The sequence below is a fragment of the Ursus maritimus genome, unplaced genomic scaffold, assembly GCF_017311325.1.
Source record: "Ursus maritimus isolate PB19 unplaced genomic scaffold, ASM1731132v1 scaffold_26, whole genome shotgun sequence".
Classification (NCBI taxonomy): Eukaryota; Metazoa; Chordata; class Mammalia; order Carnivora; family Ursidae; genus Ursus; species Ursus maritimus.
In genome coordinates this window covers 22,659,386-22,683,771 of record NW_024425119.1, presented here as the reverse complement: position 1 = coordinate 22,683,771, position 24,386 = coordinate 22,659,386, and the positions used below count along the sequence as shown (strand labels likewise).

General features: G+C 35.8%; 1 protein-coding gene across 5 annotated transcripts in view; it reads left to right on the top strand.

The window, feature by feature from the left end:
- Nucleotides 1–24,386, top strand: part of SOX5 (SRY-box transcription factor 5) — a 957,215-nt gene that overhangs the window by 20,780 nt on the left and 912,049 nt on the right. The window contains exon 1 of one of the 5 annotated variants that reach the window (XM_040642243.1): nt 4,069–4,407. The exons of the other annotated variants lie outside the window; for them this stretch is intronic. The gene's annotated coding sequence lies outside the window, so the exon portion shown is untranslated. Of the gene's footprint in view, nt 1–4,068; nt 4,408–24,386 lie in introns of those variants that run through there. 5 annotated transcript variants of the gene reach the window in all.

Genomic DNA, 24,386 nt, shown 5'->3' with positions numbered 1-24,386 from the left:
GGATACTGGGATCAAGTCCTGCGTTGGGCTCCCTGCTCAGTAGGGGTGGGGGGTCTCTTTCTCCCTCTCCATCTCCCCTCCACCCCCGCTTGTGCACGTGCTTGCGCTCTCTCTCAAATAAGCAAATAAATAAAATCTTTTTAAAAAATTAAAAAAAAAAGATCATTCTGGCTGTTGTTTGGAAGGTGGAATGGATGTGGCATCAGTCATATAGTGATTAAGTAGTCTAAATAAGAAATGTTGTCCCTGTTCCAAAAACTATTCATTCTACCATTTTGGGGGGCCTCATTCTGCTACATAACTAAATAAGTCCTCGAAATACTTGACGAGAAACAGAACCTAAATTTATCACAGGTGTATATCTTTTCAATACTCAGGAAGACTTGGACCTGTATTTTCTGTAGTGCACTTTGCTTACCATTTTTTCCTTTTATATTTGTATTTATATTCATGATTTCAGCACAACATATTTCAAGACAATAGAAAAAAAGGAAAAGTCAATCTTTTAAGCTTGTACCGTGCTATTGACTTTCTTTGAAAGGACAACAAGTGTGTTTATTTTATCACTATCGGTCTAAAAATTAACCATGAAACATCATTCTCTACTTTTAAACTATGTGTAACAAAGAAATGCTTTATTGCAACTTTATCAATAATTCAAATGCAACTTAAAAGAAAGTAGGGCAGCATAAGGAAAAAAGCACACTTGTTCCATAATTGAGTCGATTAAATAGTATTGAGTCCCATTGTCATCTTTATATTGATGAAACAACTTTTATCACTGCAAAGAGTCTAATAAGCAAGACCTCAGAATTATGAGGCAATGTCATAGACTTTTCTGTATTTTTTTTCTCTTATAGAATACAAATAGCAAAAGCAACCTTTGCTAGTGTGCAATAATGAAGGAACAGTTTTTGAAAAGTGCTTTTATTGGGATTTTAGTAGTTTTCAAGCCTGTGCAGTAATAGGCCAAGCTATTTTGGAACTGTGCATACATTAGTGTTCTGGTGCAGAATGATACAATAATGTGTGAAAAAGTATACGATCGCACCTTGTTTAAATTTGCAGTTTTTGTGCATAATCCCACAGTGAGCTCTTGTTAGGTTTTGACTGTATATAGGAGAGAAAAAAGTTTAGAGAAGCCCATAGCTTGGGGCTGGTTGTAAATATCTGACTATGGAAATAAAGGTTTTTGTTCTTTATTGAAAGGTCAGGAGTTAAGTTTATATTATATATACTATTTTGCAAATCAACCTATGGTTAGTTTAACCCAGAGGAAGCTTCAGAGCGTACATATATAACCATCCGAATGAAAATGCCTATCTGCGTATTTCATATTTGCAGAGTATGAGTGAAAAGTACCGAGTTTGATTTTTAAAAACAACAATTGTGCTATAATTTATGCATTCATATTGATGTTGTTTTTCAAAATTGTCACCCAGAGAAGCAAAACCCTGATTCCAATGATGCCCTTGTTCAAAACATTTTGGAAAACTTCCTCTCAGAATTGTCTTTTGAATCATTTGCAAGCCTGACTAAAACATCCATCTCATTACTTTCTATTCGTATTTTACACCAAGATTCATCATCCTTTTTTTATTCACCAGAGTTGGCTATAAATGTCTCTCTGAAATGATGAAAATGGCTAAAATTGACTTTCAAATTATGAAATTTGTCACCATTGAGGATATTTAGAAGTGTGTATGCATGTGTGTGTGTTACAGACTTAGAAAGCACTTTCAGAAGGTGGTAGAAATATGGTGGCTGATGGCTGATCTTTAGGGTAAGTGAGTGGTGTTCGAAGGGGAAGCCCTAGGAAGGGAAAGCACAGGTAGATGACATGTTATGTTTGTATAAAAACCAGTCACATTACTTTTTAATGACACTGGATGTTAGTTTTTACAATGTATACAAAGAAAATGCAAATAATATCTTTTGGAATGCAAGCCCAAAATACCTTACACAATTAGTAACATATTTTATTATTAAGACAATTAAAGGATTAAAGCAACTACAGTACTAATCCTATGTTGGCAGATTCTTCAGATAATGGTCCCTGTGTGGAAATGTCTCTGTATAATTTTATTTAAATACTACCATCCACTGTCTTATCTGTAAACACGTGTGTTTTTATTAGCATCTTACATAATTCATACTTATTTTCATGTCATTTGAAGGTTCTATTTGGTAGCTTTTGAAATTTTCATTTTAGTCGACCTCTTCACATAAGTAATTGACTCAGTTTTAAAAACTATTAGTGCTTGTTTTCTTAACCATCAGTAAAGAACCCAGTTACATGTGCTTGAAATATAAAATAATTGAATTCCAAATGTTTTCTTAATTTAAGAAATTTGTGGCCATTTGGTACCACTTACACAATGTTATGTGTTGAATGATTTATGAATAAAATAAAAATGAAGTAGTCGTGTACGTATCCAAACATTCACCATTTACCCCCATTTGAATATCTTTATTGTGTTCTTTCTTAAATGGGTAGGAAATGGAAAAAATAATTGCCAGAGAGACTCAGTTGAGTAGTTTTTATTTTCTGAGTATTAGAATTGGAATTAGTGCCGTTTAATAGGAGAGAAAACAATTCAAATACATTTTTCTGTGATCGGTTTTTGTGATACTGTACCCAATTGCTTCTGACTTCCAGCTTTGGTCTTTAACGATAGGGATCAAGTGCCTGTATTTCAAGAATGTCATCGGTTGCTCTTCGAAAATTGATAGATTTAAGTGCAAAGCTGCGTTCGAATATGAAGGTCTCGTATTCATTTTTGTGCTACTTTCCAGTATAATTAACTCTCCTCTTGGAGACAATGAAGTCTTCTTATTTAAGGATGTATGTTTTGTACGTAAGTTTTGTAGATGGATCTGTGTTATACTGATTCTTTTATCCTGGTTACCTGTGCTAACATTTCTTCTTTACTGGTTTCATAGTACTAAATGGGTTTTCTTTTCCTGAATGCCTTTATTCTTGACTATTCTAATAATTTTAAAGCACAGAGTTTATGCAGGAATTGCTCTAGACTAGTAGTTACTTCCTTCTTATTAAACATCCTAGATGGTGTTAATGAAATTGAGTGCTGTTCTGTTTTTGCAAAAAAGCTAGTTTACCTAAAAGTGGGAGCAGTTTTGAGGTACTAAAACTGAATGCATTGTACTACACCTTTAGTTCTTTGGTAACTTTATTTTACCTATTAAATGTCATGGATTTTTTTCACAACAAGTGTTGTTTTTGAAATTCCTTTGAAGGAAAGTATAATATTGTGATAGTGTTCATTTGCAATATAATTATTCACCGAAAATTTTAAATATCTGTAATAGGTTAGAAAATTAAATCCCAGTTTTTTGTTCCCCAATAAGAAAAGTAGTTTCAGAAAGCTTATATTATAAATGTAGCATAGTACTGCTTACCAAAAGTTAGGAGTTTTATTCTTGTAGGAGTTAGGCTAGTAAGTAATGTTTATATAATCCTGATAAACATTTCTCCATGACCGAATTTTGAGTGGAAAACTTTGTTTCCTAAAAGGCTGTATGTGAAAAAAAAGAAAAGAAAAATAGGGTCTGTCCTCTGATTGTGTGTAGTGTGTGTGTGTGTGTGTGTGTGTGTGTGTGTGCAGATCCAGTTTAATACCAACTAATGCCAACATCTGGCAGAGAGATGGAGATCTGGGAATTTGTTGCTTGAAACCCTGGGACAAAGTGTTCTGATCTGACCAGCAAACATAGCTGTGGACTTGAACTGGAATCTTCAGGGGCAGAAACGTCTTAAGTGTCTGGAAAATTGGCCTGTTGAGTCACCATGAAGGCACTAAAACAAAACTAATTTTAAGCAGGTCAAAGTTCAGTGATTCCCTCTGGAATTCAAACTTTTTTTAAGAGTCTCATGTTTAAGTGAAAAGGGTCAAAGTTGATGCACTGTTACAATGTTTTGAATGCTTTCCCTTCAGAACAGCCACCCAAGCTGGGATTAGCATGAGGAACTGCAAGGCTGGCACTTCAGCGTCTGGGTTAAAAATATTTTAAAGCAGTAAATGCAGTCAGTACAGAGAGATCCCTGGGAGCCTTTCTATTCAAAAATGTGTGAGCTCAGGGCAGCGACTGCAATGTAATTTAGGGCAGTGTATGCTTCATAGCTTTGGAGAATATTGCTTCCCACTAATGTTCCATCAGAGGATGGTAGGATAGTAGTAATTTTAGAAGGTGGTATTCCTGTTTGTCTTACATCGAAAACTTCAGAATAAATAAAAGGACATATCAACTGAGCAAGAAATGTAACTATGGAAAAGTACCAATGAATCTAAATTTGAACTGAACAGATACAAAATCAGCATGGGTGTAGGAATATTTTTAAGGAGGAAGCTACAGCAAAAGCGACTTCCCAGGGAATGGACCTCACAGGTATGTACCATGTGTGACACGTAGCCTGCAGAAACTTTCAAGAGAGCACCTTGTCCACAGAGAGGTGATTCAGCTATGACCTGATGTCCTGCTGTTGAATATTTGAATTGAGGAATTATTTCAGAAAATGGAAACATAGGGGATTTAATTTCAGTAGCTGGAATTCAGGTGATATCTGGATATCCTGAAGTTGCCAAGCAATTAGCGAGTAGGAATTCCTTGAATGAGGTTGTGTTGGGATCGTAGGATGGCTTCACTGTGAAGTGAGTGGTTCCAGGACTTTTGATGTTAAAACGTTATATACTGCAGGCTTATTGTGATTGACTAGGCTTTTTCTGAGACTGAAGATCTTGTTGCTGACTAGAATGAGACTTAAACAACATTTTTAGACATTAAAAAGAGCCTATTATTTTATGGGTTGTGTCTAGGAAAGGGGAGAAGAACATTTACTCTGCCTTCAAATTCAGAAACTCAGCTAAAAGCTCTGGTGTAGCTATGAAATTTGGCTCATATCCATAGTCTACTAAACTCCTTATAAAACTTCGGTGGTTCTTATTAGCGATTTTTTTTCCATGATACCAGTTGCAGAATAATTCTGTTGCTCTTCACCATAAACCTATAATACTCACTTTGAAGAAGCTTTAATTATTCAGTTATTTATTCAGTAAATATCAGTTATTCCAATTTGACGAATTACATTTTGCATTGTTTTTACTGTGTCTCGAGAGATAGGAACTCACTCATGTCTGTTTATTTTAATGAGATAAACCAGGCCCATGTGATAATTTTTGCCAAAACACAGAATAAAAATGCATGGAGCAGAAGGAAAAGCTGAGTTATTATTGTATGACATGATGACTCTTGTACAATTTTTAATTGGAAAGTGATCTGAGTTGGACTGAAAGATGAGAAGATGTCACACATGTTCTCTGTGGTCCCTTTACGTTACAGGTTAATAGAAAGAGGTCTTTGATTGGATTCTTGAACTCAGTTATGTTTATAATTATTAACATTGTGAATCCTGCTTATTTTAATGTAGTGATGAAGAAAGAAGAATAAGAGAGAAGCAAATATTACAGAGGTTAAATTAGAAAAGGTCAAATGCCAAATGTTTTCAAGAACTGGTGCTAGGATGATGATGCTGGGATAGTTTTAGGGTCAGTTCTTAGATTTCTTTGAATCTTAATTATGGACCAGAATTTAAATTTGTGTGCAGGGAATTTCAAAAACAAATTTATTTACCATCGGAACTGTATGAAGAAATAGAAGCATCAGTATATTCAGTATTCTAATTTATTTTAACTCCACGTGACTAGTTCATAGTTTTATGACAAGTAACCTTTAAAAAAAAAATAGTCGTAGCTCTGAACTTTTGCCCCTCCGCATGTCTTTGCAAGGAGAGCTTTCAAAGAGACGAGTCTTAAATCTGTCTGATAGTAAAATATCCTGATCCGTTTTCGTTTCCCTCCATCTCTAGGCTCTGTCAGCTGTTCAACTTATGCTAGCCGACTGCTGGCTCCACATGCTGTGCTGATCCTTTTGTTTAACTGGCATTTCTCGTAGCTTCCCCACTTAAACTAGCTATCAGAATCCTACAGGTCAACCAGATAGTTTGTCTTATCGCAAGCTCACCTGAAACAGCTTTTGAGGTAGGGCCTGTGATTTCATGACAAATAGTCACCTCAGTGGGGAGCTGCAGAGCTCACCTCTATCTTCCAAGGGTTAACCGTAACCTATAATAATAATTTGGTGACACAAAATGCTTCTTTTTATGCATTACCTATTTCCAGAGGCCTAATTTAGGTTTGTATCAAAATGGATATCACAAACAGTACAGCTTCCCGCAGAGAAGCAAAGTGCTACTGAGAGACTTTCTGTGATTCCTTTGGTGGCATCTGGGAGGGGTGAGGAAACGCTGGGGGAGTGAAGCAATTGTCGGTCGCTTATAGAGTAGCTGGGACAAGCCCTGGTGGGGAATGGTTTTCAAAAGCAGAATAGCTTTATGGAATTGTTACATCAGGAACAGAACTTTGTTCCATTGCACTTGCTACGAGGCAAATTTTAGAACAAGGAAAACAGCAGAAGTGGTTACAACAGATACCTTATTTTTCTGTATGATTTTCATACTTCATGCTCTAGCAACAGTGACAGCGCTTACCCAGGTGTAAATACAAACATAATAATATAGTACTGGGAAAGTTTTAAACTTTAAGAGTCCGTTGAAAGTCTTAATTCCTCATCACAGAATCCCTGTTCATGCCAGCTTCAGTCCAATTGGAAAAGCAAGCAAAGTTAATCTGTCTGTGTTCCATCTTTAGCCGTTTTTAAATCACCCATTATCTACCCCAGATATGCTAGGCTCCTTTATTGTCCTAGTTCTTTTCACAAAAGAAAGCAAATACAAATTTATCATATTTTTTTTTAACTTAACTATACCCAGGAGTATTTGTACTTTAAATAGAAACGTATGAAGGGTTGTTTTTCATAAACGTTTACTAGACTTAGAATTTCTGGCTCTTCTGGTAGTTAGGGATGGGAAAATATAGCAACATTATTTTGCAGAAGAGGTCTTCCAGCGAGCCCTCACTTCACACCATCTAGGCTAAATTACCATTAGAACGACGCCTGGGAACTGATTTGAGCCCAAATATGAATGGTAAATGACCTGCGGTTTTATAATTCAGTGATGGAGATATTTCTACACTTCCACACTTCAGGTTCTGTGGCAGTTTCCAGCTGCAGCCTTTTGCCTTGACTGTGCCTGGTTCTGGTACCTGGAGAAGGGATGGGAAAACATCAGGGAGCCAGGCAAATTGTCAAGAACTCCATCCCCAGAACTTTAACTCCTGCTCCCACTTCAGCCTTTTGCTCTTGCGTGTTTTCTGAGAGTGAGGGTTTTTCTTGGCCTGCTGCTTCCCCAAGTGGCCGGCCCTCGCCTCTTCACTGTTCTCTAGGGATGTGTTCCCAGAGTGCCCATTTCCCACCCGCCCCTGGGAGCACCACGAAGGAGCAGCTGTCCTTGCTTTCCCACTCCTACTCCAAGGAGAGGCTTGGGTGCACAAGCTTCTGTCACATACTGAATTTGTGCATCTCAGGCACAGCTGCTCAGCTCTGCATTTTTGGCTCAGTGAACACGTTGAACATGTTCGTATAGGTGTTCGGCTTGGGGTACACCCATCTAGGGATAATAGACATGGTTTCTCTTTTCAAGGACTCAGTTGTTAAGAGTATTTAATGGCTATTGGGCGGGGGGAAACAGTGATTTTTTTTTTTTTTTTATGTGCTGCAAGTGACATGCTCATGGCATTCTTTTTGATTCTTTATAAAGCTGTATAAAAACTGGAATTTTAAGGAGTTTCTACCATAAAGACTGCTTTCAGACACATTATATCTATTTCCTTATTTAATTGACTATAATTCATTTTGTAAGCATTTCTCATTCAAAGCAGGAAGACTTTCTACCACCATGGTCTAAGAGTTTGGTCACTTTTCTTAGGGATTGCTTAGATCTTCCTTGTAATAGCAGCTCCCTGAAGAAAACCAGAGAAAAGAAATAACATCAAACCTTCAACTGCAGCTTTTGTCCCATTTAAATTGCAATAGATAATTTTGAAAAACTGTAAGTGGGGTGATGATGTAAGATGGACTTTTAGTTCTCCTTTCAAAGTTTCTTCTAATTTTTGTGCTTATTTCAAAAGCTTTACCTAGAATGAGAGTGCATTCATGTTGTTTAATGTCCTTTGTTTTCATGGTATTGTTTTTTATAATGATTGGTGGATAGAAATGTGCCAGGGCCATGCTTTGGGATCTGAGCCTCCTTTGGACCCCATAGGATGTCAATGGACTCATTAGGATTTAGCCAAGTTTTATGCATTATTCATAATATACATTCACAGCGTGCGCACTAACGACTGTCTCCTGTGTCTGCTTAGTCAGAACCATTTGCATGCTGTATTATGGAACCATAATACAGAATGCATTTAGCCACATTTTCTGTATTATCCTTAATACATATTGTCATCATATTCTGTTATGGGGTATGTGGTGAATGTGTTTAAACAATAGCATGCACTTGTGCATTATGATTCCATAAAAACAAATGTATAATAAAAGTCTTGATGAAAGTAATTATTGCATATGTGCAATAATAGTTTCTAAAAAAGCCTTCATATTATTTCTAGTTTGCTTTTATTGTTTGATTATCTAGTTATTTGTTTTATGTTGTTTTATGCCTGCTGGACTGATGTCCTGAAATTTTTAATTTTGAAAACAACATACCTTCTTTATCCTTCTCATATCTTACCTCATTAGTTTCCCTAAATGAGTATTTAAAAATATAATATTTAAAAGAGACTTGATGATTAGGAAAAGCATGTTTCCTAACTACCAATTAAAGATCTGTAGGGTATTTGTTGTAAAAAGCCTGTGCTCCATGTAGCAGCAAGAACTATGTTATATATGTGAGAAATTAACATCAGATTATTAACATCAAATTATCTTCCATATCCAGGATCTAGAGGTGCTGAGTTCTAAAGTCAGCAGTGACTCTAATATACTTAAGGGCTTGGTGCTTTATCTTTTTATCTTGGACATCTTGCTTGCAAAATGGAAATGACGACTGTTTAATTGCAGTAGAATATCAGATTCATTATGTCTTTTTTAAAATGTTAATTTGGAATAGACAGAAAAAAACCCCTAGAAATACATCTCTGTGTCACAGGTGTGAAAGAAAAAAGAATTTATTTAAAACTTTAAATGGTAACTTATTGAAAAGTTATGCTGTAATGAAAATCTTAAGTGCAGAATATAGTAAAAGGATTCATTGAAATTGTTAAGTCTTTTCTGAGCATTATTGGTGGTTTTTCAGTAGTTTGAAGTCTTCTGGTTTCTGTTTAGCTACTAGTGAACTCATTTTAGAATGTTCACTTTGAAAACTCTGTGATTCGAGTAGTGTCCTCCAAATCTAGTGCTTTTACAAACGACCACTTTTTATTTCATTATGAAACCATTTAGGAGCAGATTGGGAATTAGAACACATAGAAGATGGTAGTTTTAGTTTGAAGGGCCATTAGTCTTTTTATTGATAATGACACTTTTAACAGTAATTTGTTTTACTCATAGTCTTATGAAATTTATCTGTTTTGCTGGACATTATTGGTGAATTTATTTCAGATAAACAATCTCACTGAAAATTTGAAGTGTACCCATGGTAGTGTTGTAAGGCAACCTTCCCTTGTCTCCTCTTTTCAGCAAGTTTGATACTATGCATCCAGATAAAATGGCTCTTTCAGTACTGTCCATATTCTTTGGGAATCTAAAGGATGTATAAACTTGAGGTGCCTGGGTGGCTCAGTTGGTTAAGTGTCTGCCTTCGGCTCAGGTTATGATCCCGGGGACCTGGGATCAAACCTCACATTGGGCCTGCTTCTTCTCCCTCTGCCCCTCCCCTCCACTCGTGCTCTCTCTTGTGCTCTCTTAAATAAATTAATAAAATCTTAAAAAAATAAAGGATATATAAGCTTGGTGCAAAATCTGACTCATATCTTTTCTACCTATCTCAATTATTCTCTATTTCTCCATTGACTTTTACATAGCTGTTTGAGTCATGTGTGCATGTTGAGAAGTCAATAGATTAGAATCTCTTGGTTCTAGATATATTTCCAAATATGATGGATTGAATTATAAGTAGTCACACCTCAAAACAGGATATTTTGGTTGTCTGGAGTAATATGAATTTGGCAGATGAAGAGAGATTATTGAATATTAGAGAGGTAGATAAAATGGTGCACCCCCTTAAGTGGATGTTTTTCTGTAATACAGGGTGGGAAGAGACCTCAGTAACTTCTGTCTTAACAAGCTATCTATATTCTTTCTACTTTCATTTGATATTTCCTCCCAATAGGCTTACTTAACAAAATTGATCACTTTGTCCAACTTTCATTGTCAGTTCAAATAGTTCCTCTGCCCAGAAGTCTTCAGGTTAATTCTGGCTATTTTTTCCCCACAATTTTAGAGAAACTATTGATCCTCCGTGTATATGGCTGGATGAAACAGAATGCCTAAAAATATTTTGATTGTATTTTTACTTATTAAGATACATTTGTAAATCAGATGACTGGAAACTACTTCAGTTTTTTAAAAACAAAAATTTTTATATAAAGGGGTGTTGAATCTAATTCAGCACAGTCACTTTCAAAGCTATGTACATCTTTCAGTGATACTGAAATTGCTCAGAATGTTCCCGGAGGGCCTCTGTTGGAGCTGCCATAGAGCCTGCAGCCTACTCTCTTGATGACCTCAGTGGGCAAATTTTTTAACTTGGAAGAGAGACATTATATTTCGAAATAGTCAAAAGATATATTTGAGCCAAGTCTGGTTAATAAAACAGGCAGGTAGTCAAAAGGGGAGTGGGTGTGGAGGGCAGTACAAATTGTGGCACTCAAGTAACGGATCTGTGTTCGTTAATTGGAGGATTAGAAAAGTGTTAAGCTCCAAAAGTGTTTTAAGCAATAGTAGTAACAGGAAGATGAGTACATAGTTTCTGAAGTTCAATTACTTGAAGGACCATACTTATTTTCCTGTAAAGCTTTAACACAGATTTAAAATATGCTACATTAATTTATAAGTTATACTTTGCATTATCATAATGTATTCCAAGGTTTTTTGTGTTCATCTATTATAACAGATGTACAAAAATGTGTCCATTTTTATAGCGTGGCGTGTGCCTGCTCTTTCCAAATTATGAAAAATGCAGTCTTTCAAAACCATTAATTCTGAGCTAAGTTGTTCAAATGGAAAAGAAAATGTCTGTTTGGCTTTTCAGATTATAATTCAATATTTCAGAGCCTAAATATTTTCAGTGTAGATTTAATTTTTTTTTCTGCTTAATATGGGTCAGAGGCTGCCTCAGTTTTCATAACAATTAAATTGATTTCAGGGAGTTTCTTCATCTGAGCTTATTTGTTGGCTCTTTAAGACCAGTCTGGCCACTTCCGGACTGGTGTGGTTGCTTGCAAATAGATCATTCTGTAGATTAACAGTAAGAAACTAACATAACATAATAAAAAATTATTATAAAAAAATACTAGTATAGGGGCGCCTGGGTGGCACAGCGGTTAAGCGTCTGCCTTCGGCTCAGGGCGTGATCCTGGCGATCTGGGATCGAGCCCCACATCAGGCTCTTCTGCTATGAGCTTGCTTCTTCCTCTCCCACTCCCCCTGCTTGTGTTCCCTCTCTCGCTGGCTGTCTCTATCTCTGTCGAATAAATAAATAAAATCTTAAAAAAAAAAACAACAGTATATATATATATATATATATATACGCACACACACACACACACACATATATATATATATATATATATATATACATACAGAGAATTTCATGACTAACGTACATCATAACAAATTTTAAAAGACTATCATTTTGGAGATTTATTTAATAATAAAGTGATTATTCACCAGCTCATATCATTTTCATTTTGGAGGGATTTCAGATATGACCATGTCCAAATCCCTTACTTGGCTACTCCCAAAGTTCCTTGGAATGCTCCATCATCAGGAATAATGTTAGAAGGGTTGATAGAAGCAAAAGTAGGTTCAACAAAGTATGTTGGATTAAGAGACAATAGCTGAGTACTATTTTATCTTATTGCAGATAATTTGAAAACTCAAATTATTTCAGGAATTGCCATTTCTTGAGGAAGATTAAGAAATAGAATAAATTTTCCTAGTGAGATGACTACTGGGGAAAATTCAAATTAATGTATATACTAAAAATAAGGTTTGGATTAGTTTGAATTAGCTATTGATTTCTTTAAATTTGAATTAAGTTTGATTTGGCTTTGTTAATAATCTCTGTTACCTCCATAGTAATGCCATGAGTTTACCATAGACAACTTTTTTGAGAGTACAATGGGATCTTAAGAGTTTTAATAGATTTTAACAGTTTTCTTTATCACAGGAGTTGTATGTAAATTTCAATTGCAGATTTTTGGTTTAAGTTTTAAGACATTACTTTTTTTTTTTTAAAGATTTTATTTATTTATTTGACAGAGATAGAGACCAGCGAGAGAGGGAACACAAGCAGGGGGAGTGGGAGAGGAAGAAGCAGGCTCATAGCAGAGGAGCCTGATGTGGGGCTCGATCCCATAACGCCAGGATCACGCCCTGAGCTGAAGGCAGATGCCCAACCGCTGTGCCACCCAGGCACCCCTAAGACATTACTTTTTAACCTACTCTGTCCAATTGCATATTGCTATCACAGTCTCTAGTCCATAGAAGAGAATACACTTATTTAGCTAAGTTAGGAACTTTATCCTTCCTCTATTTCTGGCTTTCTCCCTTTGTCCTTTTTTTCTACCCCCTTTCTGTTTTTCTTGTACTTTAAATCCCTAAATCAGCTCTTTTCACATATTGGATATCGAGTGAAGAAGGGCAATAAAAATTGCCTTTCTAGGAAAGTTCTGTGTATTATTCTTACAAGACTAGTACTAGTTCTTAATGGCTTAAATATATGTGCCCATTAGTCCTATAAGACACTCCACCCAGTTTTGTATTGCTCTTCCAGAAATAGACTGGCAGGGAGAGAATCTAAAGCCATCATCTGGGTTCTTGTCTCAGGCCACTTAATTTCTCTGAGTTTCCCTTTCTTCACCTGTAAAATAGGGCTTAACTCATAGGATTTTTGTGAGCATTAAAATGAGTCACTTACATGAACATGTTTTGTAAAATGTAACATTCCAATAGATGTTAGTTGTTCGTTCCTTGATTTGGTGAAATGCAGAGCAGCAGTAGAGCTAGACTTACAATTATTTTTGTTGATGGGTTTATGATCTTTTTTATATGCTGCATACCTTTTGATAAAGTTCAAACTTTATCGTTTTCAGCTGGAATGGCACTAGTCCTGCAAGTTATAACCCCTGGAAAAAAAAACCAACAACAACACAAGGTCTACTTTTGGATTATATTCGTTTTGGTTGCTCTGTGGTTTGGAATAAGGTTTCTGATGGTACCTCTAAGTGTTCACAGTACCTCTTGTGACCTTTATACTTGAACTCTCCGAAGATTCTGCTGCTTGTTTTCTCTTTCTTTTTCTTGACTAATGTAAATATAAATTTTAGTTCAGGCCTAGGGGATGATGTGTATATTTTCTTTTTGTTAATAGGTATGTGGTATATAAATCGAGTATTTATAACTCATTATTTTGATAACATGCTACAGAAATCCCAGTAGCCGTGTTTAATATTTGTTTTAGGAAATTTGCCACTGCAGACAAATTTATTTTAGACTGACTTCTCTGAAGAACACTGAATTAAGTGGTGGGGAAAAACCCAATGTGGTAAAGTAATGTGATATATTATCTGAGTTCATGGGAGCCATTTGTAATCTTTCTTTTCTCAGAGGGCTTTTTTTTTTTTTTTTTTTTTTTTAATTCTCTGCTTGTTTCTGTTCTCAATATAGTAACTGGTCTCTAGACTTGGGCTTGTACAGATGAGTTATAATTCCAAGTGAAGTGATAGGGATAAGTATTTCTGGGTGTGGAACCTCTACTCTGACTTTATGCAAGTTGCTTGATCTCTTTTCTTCCTCATTCTCTCTCTTTTCTAGCTTGTAAAGGAAACAGTTAACAACGTATTTTACAAGACTGCTCAGAGACCTAAATGAGATAATATATGTAAGAGGTCAAATATTCTGTCATTGAAAAGTAGCATACCAATACTAGCTATCAAAATACTGAGTATTTGCCTAGTTAAAAAAATACAAAAAACAAACAAACTATAATGCCCAGCCTTTGAGGAGAGTTTTGCAAAATTTTCTTCAAGATTTTAAATTGGCCAGTGGAATAGAATTTTAGAATTGGGACATCTTTAATTCTTACTCCAAACCCATTGGAGGAAATTGAGGGTCACGTAAGTAAGTAGGAGACTTGATCATAGAACCCAAGTCTCCTGGCTATCTGGCTGGGTTGTATTCTCCACCCCAAACATGGCTGCGTCCACCATTTGGCTTCCTTTGGTATTAAGATGTCTTTCAAATGAAAGTGATAAAATAGTGGTAGCATTCACCCTTCTCTCAGAAATGAAGGACTCTGGAGAGGCATTTTCCTTTTGCTTTCTTTTTCCCCTTGTGGTTATTGACAAAGCTTGGGATCATGTTGAAACTTGTTGCAACCACCAGGAAACTCTTTCAACTTTTAATAGTTACCACCCTGCTCCTAATTAACAAGTAGCAAGCATGATTATGCTCCAGTAAGTTGGAAAGACTTATCAGACTTGAATATTTAGATGAGGAAAAGACCTCCAGCCATGAAAAAAAAAAATCCCTGTTGATATTTTCCATAAAAGGGGACGTACAGTTCAAAACTAGTAGAGCTAACTCTGCCGCTTTGCGTAAATGGAATCCTGAGATGTGGCTATGAAGAGAGCATGTTAGTCACAGCTTATATTAACACACAGTGTCCTCTCGAATTCATTGGCTTCCTTCTCATGAAAATGCTCCATAATGAACCATAAGGAGGTTATTCTTTCCTTATGCTTGCCCTGAAATAAAACAAAAATAATACAAATTATTAAACTTGCATTTAGGGAAGTGTGTGATGAGGATAGATTTTTGTAAATGAATGTTTTGGTAGTGTCATCCATTTGAATCAAATAAGTAATGTGCCCTAAAGGAAAAGTAACTTTTAAAATCATATAAACTTAATTCACCGTTTCTAAAATAATTGATACTTACACTTATTACAACTGGTGGTGACTCTCTCTCTCTGTCTCTCAGAAAAATAGCTCTTTTTCTTAAGAAATAAGCTCCTCAGCTCGCCTGAGAAACTAGTTGGTTAAGTGCTCATGGCTATGTTCCTCAAGCTGCTCCGAGGAGAAGAGTTGGACCTAGATGTTGAATATGGTCCAGGGTGGTGTGACTTGAATTACTTGCAGAATGTGAGAAAATTCCCTTTATTTTCTTTAGATTATATTTAGCAACATTTAAAGAGACAAAAATAATTACAATAGAGAAAATGAAAAGAAATACAGAAGTAGAGTCCTTATTACTAGTAGTGTTTTTATGGTGGAATTTGAAAACAGAATTCTTATCACAATGATATAACTAGAGGTTAGTTCAAGTCATGTCCCAAAAGAGGTTATAACTAGTTTCAGGGTTCTTATATATAGTCTCAGCAATGGATATAGCCCGTGAGTTGGTCCATCAGGTTCTTACTAGGTGCCATGCACTATTTTTGGTATTGGGGCTAAAGCAGTGAACAAACTAGACAGCCCTTGCCCTCAAAGAGCTTACAATCTACTAATCATGACAGAAAATAAACTATAAATAAAGACATATGATATTTATAAAGAAGAAGAACAAGAAGAAGGAGGAGGGGGAGGGGAAATATGATCGAGAGTAGTTCCCAGGATCTGCTTTGGTTGGGGTAATCAGGGAAGAAGATGACTTTTGAGTTGAAATCTGAATGATAAGAAGGAAGAATGTGTGTCATGATCTAGAAGAACAGATTTCGTGGGAAAAGGAGTAACATTTGCTGGGACCCAGTGGTGGAGGAGAACCTGGCTTGCTGTGGCAGGGACAGCCCACCTTTCTCCTTTTTTCTCACACTCATTACACTTGTTGTGCCTCCTCTCCCATCTATAGTCTCAGCTCATGATCTTGTATCCCATTTCTTCTAGAAAGTTAAATGAGCAAGAAGAGGATTCTCGAAACTTCTATCACTGTAGCTATGCACCCACTGGCGTATATTCTGCCTTCTCTTTCCTATTTATAAAGTGTCAATGATCTTAGTAAAGGCCGACTTCTCCACCTGTACACAAGATCCTACAGTCTGTTCCCTCTGGCCGGCTCATACATTACTCTACCCATACTCCTTTCTGTCTCCTATGTCATCAGTTTCTTTCTGTTTGCTAGGTCTTTCCCCTCAATCTACCAACTTGTTGTTTCTTCCATTTTAAGAGGAAAAATACTCTTTTGGTATCACTCTTCACCAGTGACTCCGCATTTCTTTCTGTTTTAAGAAGAATTCCTTGAAAAAGTTGTATATACTTTTTCCTCCAAATTGTTCCCTCTCTTTTTCTCTTAAAAACACAGAGACATTTATTTGCCTTCATCATGACACTGAAACTACTCTTGCTTTAAGTCAACAGTGCCCTCCATGTTGCTATGCCAACGATCACTTGTTAGTCTTCACCTTACTTGTTCCATCAGCAACATTGGAAACTCTTGTTTACTCTTGTTGCCTCATAACACCTTTTTCACTTGGCTTCCATTTCTTGATTTTTCTTGTACATACTAGCTGCTGCCTCTCTGTTCTTTATTTGGTCCATCATCACTGTAATCTCTAAACATTGGCATGCCCTAGGGCTTAATTCTTGGACCTCTTCTCATTTGTATCAAAACAAAAATCTTTGTTCATCAAGTCTAATGGCTCTAAATGTCATAGGTACACTGATGACTTCTAAATATATATTTGGACACCAGAGCTGTCCTGAACTTTAAGCTCCTGTGTCCAGCTGCCTACTTGACATCTGTCACTGAATGTCTAATAGGCAATTTAAAATAATAGGCACAAAAGTGAACTTCTGCTTTCCCCTGCTTCTCCTACAGTTTTTTCTATCTCAGTTATGGCAACTAACGTTCTTTCAGTTGCCCGGGTGAAATCCTTGAAATCATCCTTATGCTGTTCTTTCTTTAATATCCTGGTTTCTCAAGAATCTTGTCTTTTCTACCTTCAGAATATATCCAAATTCTGACTGCTTCTTCCCACTTCTTTAGCTACCACTTGAGTTCAAGCTATCATCATCTCTCATCTGGATTATTCTGGTAGCCTCCTAATTGGTGTCCCTGCTAACACCAGTGCCCATCTCTAGCCAATTTTTAACAGAGTGACCATTTAAAAGTGTAGACAGATTATGTTTCTCCTCTGTTCGAAGCCTTAATGGTTCCATTTCTCTCATGGATCAATAGCCATGACATTACTGTGGCCTCCAAGGCTGTCACAATTTGTTATTGCCCTTCCTTTCAGACCTCATTGCCTAATACCTTCTTTTTTGTTTAGTCTGGTCCATCCACACTTGATGCTTGTTCCTCAGACGCTCCTCACACTCTCCCACCCCTGCGCTTTGGCACTCGCTACTCCTGCTGCATAGAACACGCTTCCTCCAGATACCTGCATGCCTTGCTCTCTCTCCTGTAGGTCTTTACTCAAATGTATTTTCTTAGTGAGCCCTTCTCTGGCCACCCTATCTCAAAATTCACCAGCCTTTACACCGCTCTTCAAGAACTCATTTACCCCCTCTCTTCCCTTTCTCAGCTTCCTGGTTTATTTTTCTCTTTTAGCTGTAATTACCATTTTGAATTTACTATCTGTTTTCTTAGTTTTCTTGCCTCCCTCAACTAGGAGGTAAGCTCACTGAGAGAAATATTTGCATGTTCTGTCCATTGCTGTATGCCCAGTACTTCCGAGTGCTCAGTAAATAAAAATGTATGAATGAAGGATTGAATGTAAAAGCATATGAACCAGAGAAAGATGAAGGTAACAAAAGTTGTGTAGTGATTTAATGAGATGGAATTTCATTTCTAGGGTTCTAGGATGCAATGCCATGTTTAATTTTCTGGCTCGGAATTGTTTCCTGGGCATAAAACCAGTTAACTCTGAAAGAACAAAGATATTTTTAAAAAGAATAAAGATTTTTAGATCCTCACTTGGAAGCATAATGATCATGCAAATCCTACATACTCATACCTTATTTAAGGAAGTTAGAAAATACATAAATGAGCTATAGAAGATTACTGTATAAGATTGCAGAAGTTTTGTTTCCTAAATATTAATACAAATATCATGTTAAGGAAGTAAAACAATTTGAAGTAATGGTTTTTAAAAAAACTTACAGGTGTAAAAGAGAAGCATATGGTTGAACAGAGATTGCCAATGAAATTGACAGATGATTAACATTCATTAAAACTTTTAATTAACACCTTGGAAAATTCCATAAAATGATACTGTATGTAAATGACTATGTGTGATATCTTTGAGCATTCTCTTACCTGTTTTACGGAGGGAAAAAATGGATCACAAAACTGCTTATGATACAATTTTCCCTAGCCCTGGGTTTGTTTTGAGTGTTATCTACTTGTGTCAATCATGCCAATTTGAGCTGGCAATATTCTAAATATATTTGGCTGAGATATAAGTGATTTTCTGTATATCCTGGAGGAAAGAAAAGCTACCTTTTAATTTCTTATCCCCATGATGGCCCTCCTCTTATAAACTGCATGGTCATGTAGAGTTATGAATGGTTTTTGGTCTTTTTGGAGGTTTCCATTTTTAAGTGCTATTCAGAATTTATTAATTAGCTCCTCAAGATATTTCCTCTTTGGTTGAAAGGCAGCAAGACATGGGGGCTAGAACTGGGTGTCACAACCATTTCAGATGGCTGAGGTTTGGAAAACTCTTGATATATAACTGAGACATTATTATAATTTAAATTACTAAATATGATTTTAAAGGATCAGTTATGATATGCCTGCTTTGAAAGCTAATGTGTATTTTAGGTTCAGTATTTAAATTCCTTAGAATAATTTTTTTATTTTCTTGTTTATTGTTTAGTAAGTATTAAGATTTTAAATCATTCTACAGATTAAGGAGTTAGCACATTGCAAGTAAATATAAAAGCTTTAAAGATACAAAAGAACAAATTTATATTATTATTTTTATCTTTTCTAGTGTTAGGAGACTAAATGTTTTGAAGCTGAAACATAAAGAATGGAGGAAGAAACAAAAAAATTGTACTGAAAATACCAATTAAGCATGAATGTTGCCTGATTTATAATTCCATGTACAGAGATTATAAAGAAGAAATACAGCTCATGAAGGATGAGATGCTCTAAAATTGTAATTCTGACTATATAATTGAGAATAATCCTGCTGAGAAAGAAAAGAAGTTAAATAAAAGTGTAACTATATCAGGAGCTCTTTGATAAGCTCAGAATTTAAAGGGGTAAGTATCAAAGATAGAAGGGTACAAAACGAGGGCTTATTAAGAAAAGCAGGAACTTGAGGAGAGTTAATGATCATGGCCATTCATTCATTCTACAAACATTTATTGGGAACCTTTACTATGCCACAGTATCTTGTTTGCACTGTGAATACTAAAATATAATAAGATCTTTGCTCTCAGAAATCTACTGTGATAACATTGGACTATAATATTAATAATTGACACAGCAGAGGAAGAACTCCTCAACTCTTATTTTGTTTCCAAACTGGAAGGTTGGGGATTCGGCGTACGTTAAGTGGAAATGAAAGCCTATGCTGGAATAAAGAAGAGATAAGCAGTGCCTGAGTAGCTCAGTTGGTTAAGTGTCAAATTCTTGGTTTCAGCTCAGGTCACGATCTCAGGGTTGTGAGATCGAACCCCACATCTGGCTCTGCACTCAGTGGGGAGTCTGCTTGATGTTCTCCCCCTCTGCTCCCCCCCCAAATAAATAAATAAATCTTTTTTAAAAAAGAGAATAGAATAAGAACTTCTTACAAAGAATTCAAATCTCCTGTCCAAGATGAATGTATATTTGAACTTATAGAAGAATTTGCTTATATAATTGTGAAAAAAAAAAGTTGGGTAGTGGGTAAATGATAGCATGAGATATTTAGGTAGATTTTTGGTAGAAAATTGATTAATGGATTGCTGTTATTGGGATATGGACACTGACCTTGCCCTTGTCTTTGAGTATTTATTGACAACTTCAGCAAAAGTCTTTAGGTGACAAATATCTTGGAGTGGTAACTTATATATTTGATCAAATAATCAGGATTCAATGTTCAGATAAATGTAAAAGTAGTATGTAATGCTAAAATGATAGAGACTCTTGAGAGTGGCTCCTTGGAAGAAAAGAATGTGAAATTTAAATAGTTAATAAGTCAGTGGTTTGATGGTAGTATTGAAACAAATCATTGGCTAATTCTTGCAAGGCCCTATTGATAAACTTGAGGAGAATCAGAGGCCCATGTAGGGACATTGCAACTGTCTTCAAATATTTGAAGGTCTGGCATGTGGAAGAGATAGTAGATTGGCTTTATGTTGTTCTCAAAGAAATACCAACAATTAAATGAAAATCATTTTAGCACCATGAAATGGAAAGCCTCCAAAAAACTGGAGTTGCCCAACAATGGAGAGGACTGCTTTATAAAGTAGTGAAAAAGTCTTGTTATAGAGAAAGAAGTGGAGCATTTATGTTAGTTAGGATAAGAATTGTGTTAGAAAAATCTCTAAGGTTTCCTATCTTTAAAATTGTATAGTTCTGTAATTTCACAAACTTGTCATGACAATTTGAGAAGATAAGAGGAGTTTATTTCCTCCAGGGGAAATATGCATATGAGTGGGGCATTTTTTTTTAAACAGATGAAACTCAATGGCAATCCTGAAAACTATAATTAAAGTCAGAATAGGGAGTAGCTATAGCATTTTCCCTCAAACGTTCCTGTGCTGTTCCCAGATAAATACAAAGTATGTAAAGAAACAGAATGGTCTGAATTCGAGCCATAGTTTGTCAGAGAGGAAAATCATAGACATATATTGGAGATCCCTTTAATTATTCCCTAGTATTCTGCTTCTTCTTTGATTAGAAGAAATGCATGCCAGGTTACAAACAAGAGATTTCGTTTGGGAAAGCAGCAATCCTTGCCTTTGTATTGAATTAAATATGGAGATTTCATGTGTAAGAAGAAACCATATTAGATTCCTTAAGTACCTAAGAAAACACCTAAATACCATTTTGAATGTTCCTCAAATTAACCTCATCAGGCCTACTTGATTTTTTTTTTTCCTATCAAGTTAACACTAAAGACTTTGCTTGGATTATAGAGTCCTTGTTTGAACAGATTGTACTTGAATGTAGACATAACTCTGTAAACCTGGGATCCTGGGTGTGGAAAAGACCGGAAAAATAACTTAATTTGAAGTTCCTTATTTTATAGATGCAGAAGTTGAGTGCTAGAGTGATTGAGTTGCTCAGGGCAATTTTATTTGATTAGAAACAAAGTTAAGATTAGAACCCAACGCTTAGGACTTCAGTGAATTCACATCTCTTTCTGTTGTACCATTCTTTCTACCTCTTCTTTTAAACTATGCTGCAGATATGCAGTGTGTCAAGATACAGAAGGAAAAAAAAAAAAAGCATATATCCACAATTGTCTTCATTAAGTTAAAGGTGTTATATTTAAGTCTTAAGTATTTTTCAGTTTTATTAAACTTTGATCTCTGGAAATAAAATAAGAGTCAGTTGTTAAACTTCTGTTCTGGTGAAAACGGGAGGGATGGAGGTAGGATTTTGTGGTTAATTTCAAAAAGGATTTAGAGCTTATGACAGTCTTAGCAACTTTCCTAAATTATGTAGATTACTATTCCAGTAGTAGAGAGATCAAGTATCAGTATTTTAGGACAGCCTTTAAACTGGGCAAATCTAAGACATCTGAACAGAATATCACTTTACCTAGAGTTGATTCAAGTTTCTGAACTTCTGACAGACAGGAAGGTCAGCATGCTTGAATACTTTGCTGCAGAGTTTTCAAGAGTTAAAAATCTTTTTTTCTTATGATTCTTTGTTTGTCCTCCCTTGTGATTGGAATATAGATTTAAGTGGTGGTACTTCAATGTTTTAAGCAATAACTGACTCAGTATTAGATTTAATCATGATAACGGATAGTCATTTATAATGTATTGCAGTGATAATTTCAATGTGTTTTTTATTGAGCAAATTCAAAAATGAGTGTCCGACGCACTAATATTTATTATAGAAATCAGAGGTGATCCATAAATGTTTATTGAATGGATTCCATTAAGATTTTGAAAAATGAACTCAAATGTTATATTTAGAAATAATCAAACTGATGCAATTGAAAATGACTGAATGTTTTTTTGACAGTTCCTGATCAGTAATTTCTAGGTTCATGCCATATAAATTGATATAGAGATTTCACATAATCATGGAACCTTGGTTATTGTGGAGAAAGAAGTATGAGTAGGTTAAGTGGGAGGTGAATAGATTATCAAATTACAGTTAATTTAGAAAATTAAAAATTATATGAGTTTAAAAATAAAGTCAGATATTTGAAAAGAAAACTCAGAAGAGGGATTTTTTCTGGTTCGTGTGACTTCAGAGAGGAGGACAAAGAGCAAAGGGTGGGGGGTAGTTTAGAGATTTTTTTTGCAACGAAGTAGTTACAGTAATTTATTGCATGTCTTCTGTATATCCAGCCTATTCCAATAAAGTATAAGTCACATTCTCTCGTCCTACAGAATTTGCTTTCTTTGGGAGTGGAGACAAGGCAAGATGCTCACATACAAAGCAATTTGTTATAACTGCCTAAGATTTGTGTGATTGTGAAAATAAGTGGAGTGCACTCTGAAGATTGTCCTTTCTTGGCTTCTCTTCTTTCATTTCCTTTCCCAGCCAGGAACCCTTCGTTGCTGTTCAGTATGAGTACTCATATCCTGGGACTAAGTCCTGATCAAGATTCATGTGTGTCAGAAATTCTTGTTGGGGCCAGATCCTCACCTCAAAAACATGCTAGTACCTCACATGGGTTCTTTCTTTTCAGATCTCCTGACTTGTGGTTTAGATCCCCTAATTTCAATCCTGGTTGATCTTCAGAATCACCTGTAGAATTTTAATATTCAGGCACTGTCAGAATCTCGAGGGCTGTTACAGAGGCCAGTGTACTTTTAAAAGACGCGTACATGTGTTTCTGATAACTTTTAACTATCCAACTTCTCTTGCCAGTGATCTGCATCCTATTTACTTATCTACCTGGCCTTCCTGCCCGGGTTTTTCTCTTCCTGCCTATATAATGACCCTTCCAAAGGGTGTTTAATATGATTTGTCTTAACATTTGGGGACATAACTCTTTTAAGATCATTAAAAATTTGAAAATTGGAACCAGTTGATTGAATTGTAGGGAACCAGACCCAGTTAAAAATCTCTGTCGTATGGGAGCTCCTCGGTGGCTTAGTTGGTTAAAGCGTCTGATTCTTGGTCTCAGCTCAGGTCATCTCTGTCATATGCATAGCCTCTGTTCTGGTCAGTGAATATATATTTATCCATTTCATCATCAATGTGTGGAATATCCTATTTTTTCTGTATTTTTATTCCGTGTTCTGTAATTGCTTCCAAAACACACTGTGCTCACCTGTGTTGATGGTTGATAGCAAGATGAACAAATGTCTATTTTGAGCATGAAAATACACTTGTTTTCTGTAGCTACCCGAGTGCGAGATTAATTTGAGAAAAGTGATTCCAGTCTATTTGAATAATTTCTCTGATGTAGTAAACATAAAACTTCTTATTCATATGACAACTTTCTTCTTATTTATTCTTAAAATGGTTTGTGAAGCCATTAATACAGATTAAGTGAAAAGAAATCAGATCATTTTTTACTAAATTTTGTGGTCGATAGTCTCAACGTCTAACAATAAAATAAGATTGGGAATGTCAGATTCATTGTCTGGGCTTTATGACTATAAATGGATTTCTGGTTTCAACGTTTAAGTACAATCTGTTTGACATGATTTACATATTTAGTGTAGATAAGACAAAGTTAACGGATTTGCTTCAGTAACATGAACTAATTTTCTAGTTATTTGCTGGGCCAAGAGCATGACAACCATATAGAAGTGCAGATCAAATAAAAGCGAGGGCTTCTTTATAGCTTGCTGACAAGAGGCCAGCACATTCCACGAGTGCGTCTATCTAACTTCCCATAGGTTAGGAGGTTCAGTATTATGTGCTCCCATGATTACTTACTGGGCTAATGACATTTCGGTTATCACTATTAATTAGTCTTCATCCCCAAAGAGAATTTTAGGAACTTACCTACTAGTATTTCTTACGTTTGTGAAATATTGGCATAAATAAATTCTGGCCCTGACATATCTCCTCCTCTGTCATCTTTTATTTGTTGCCATAAATGTCATGGTCAT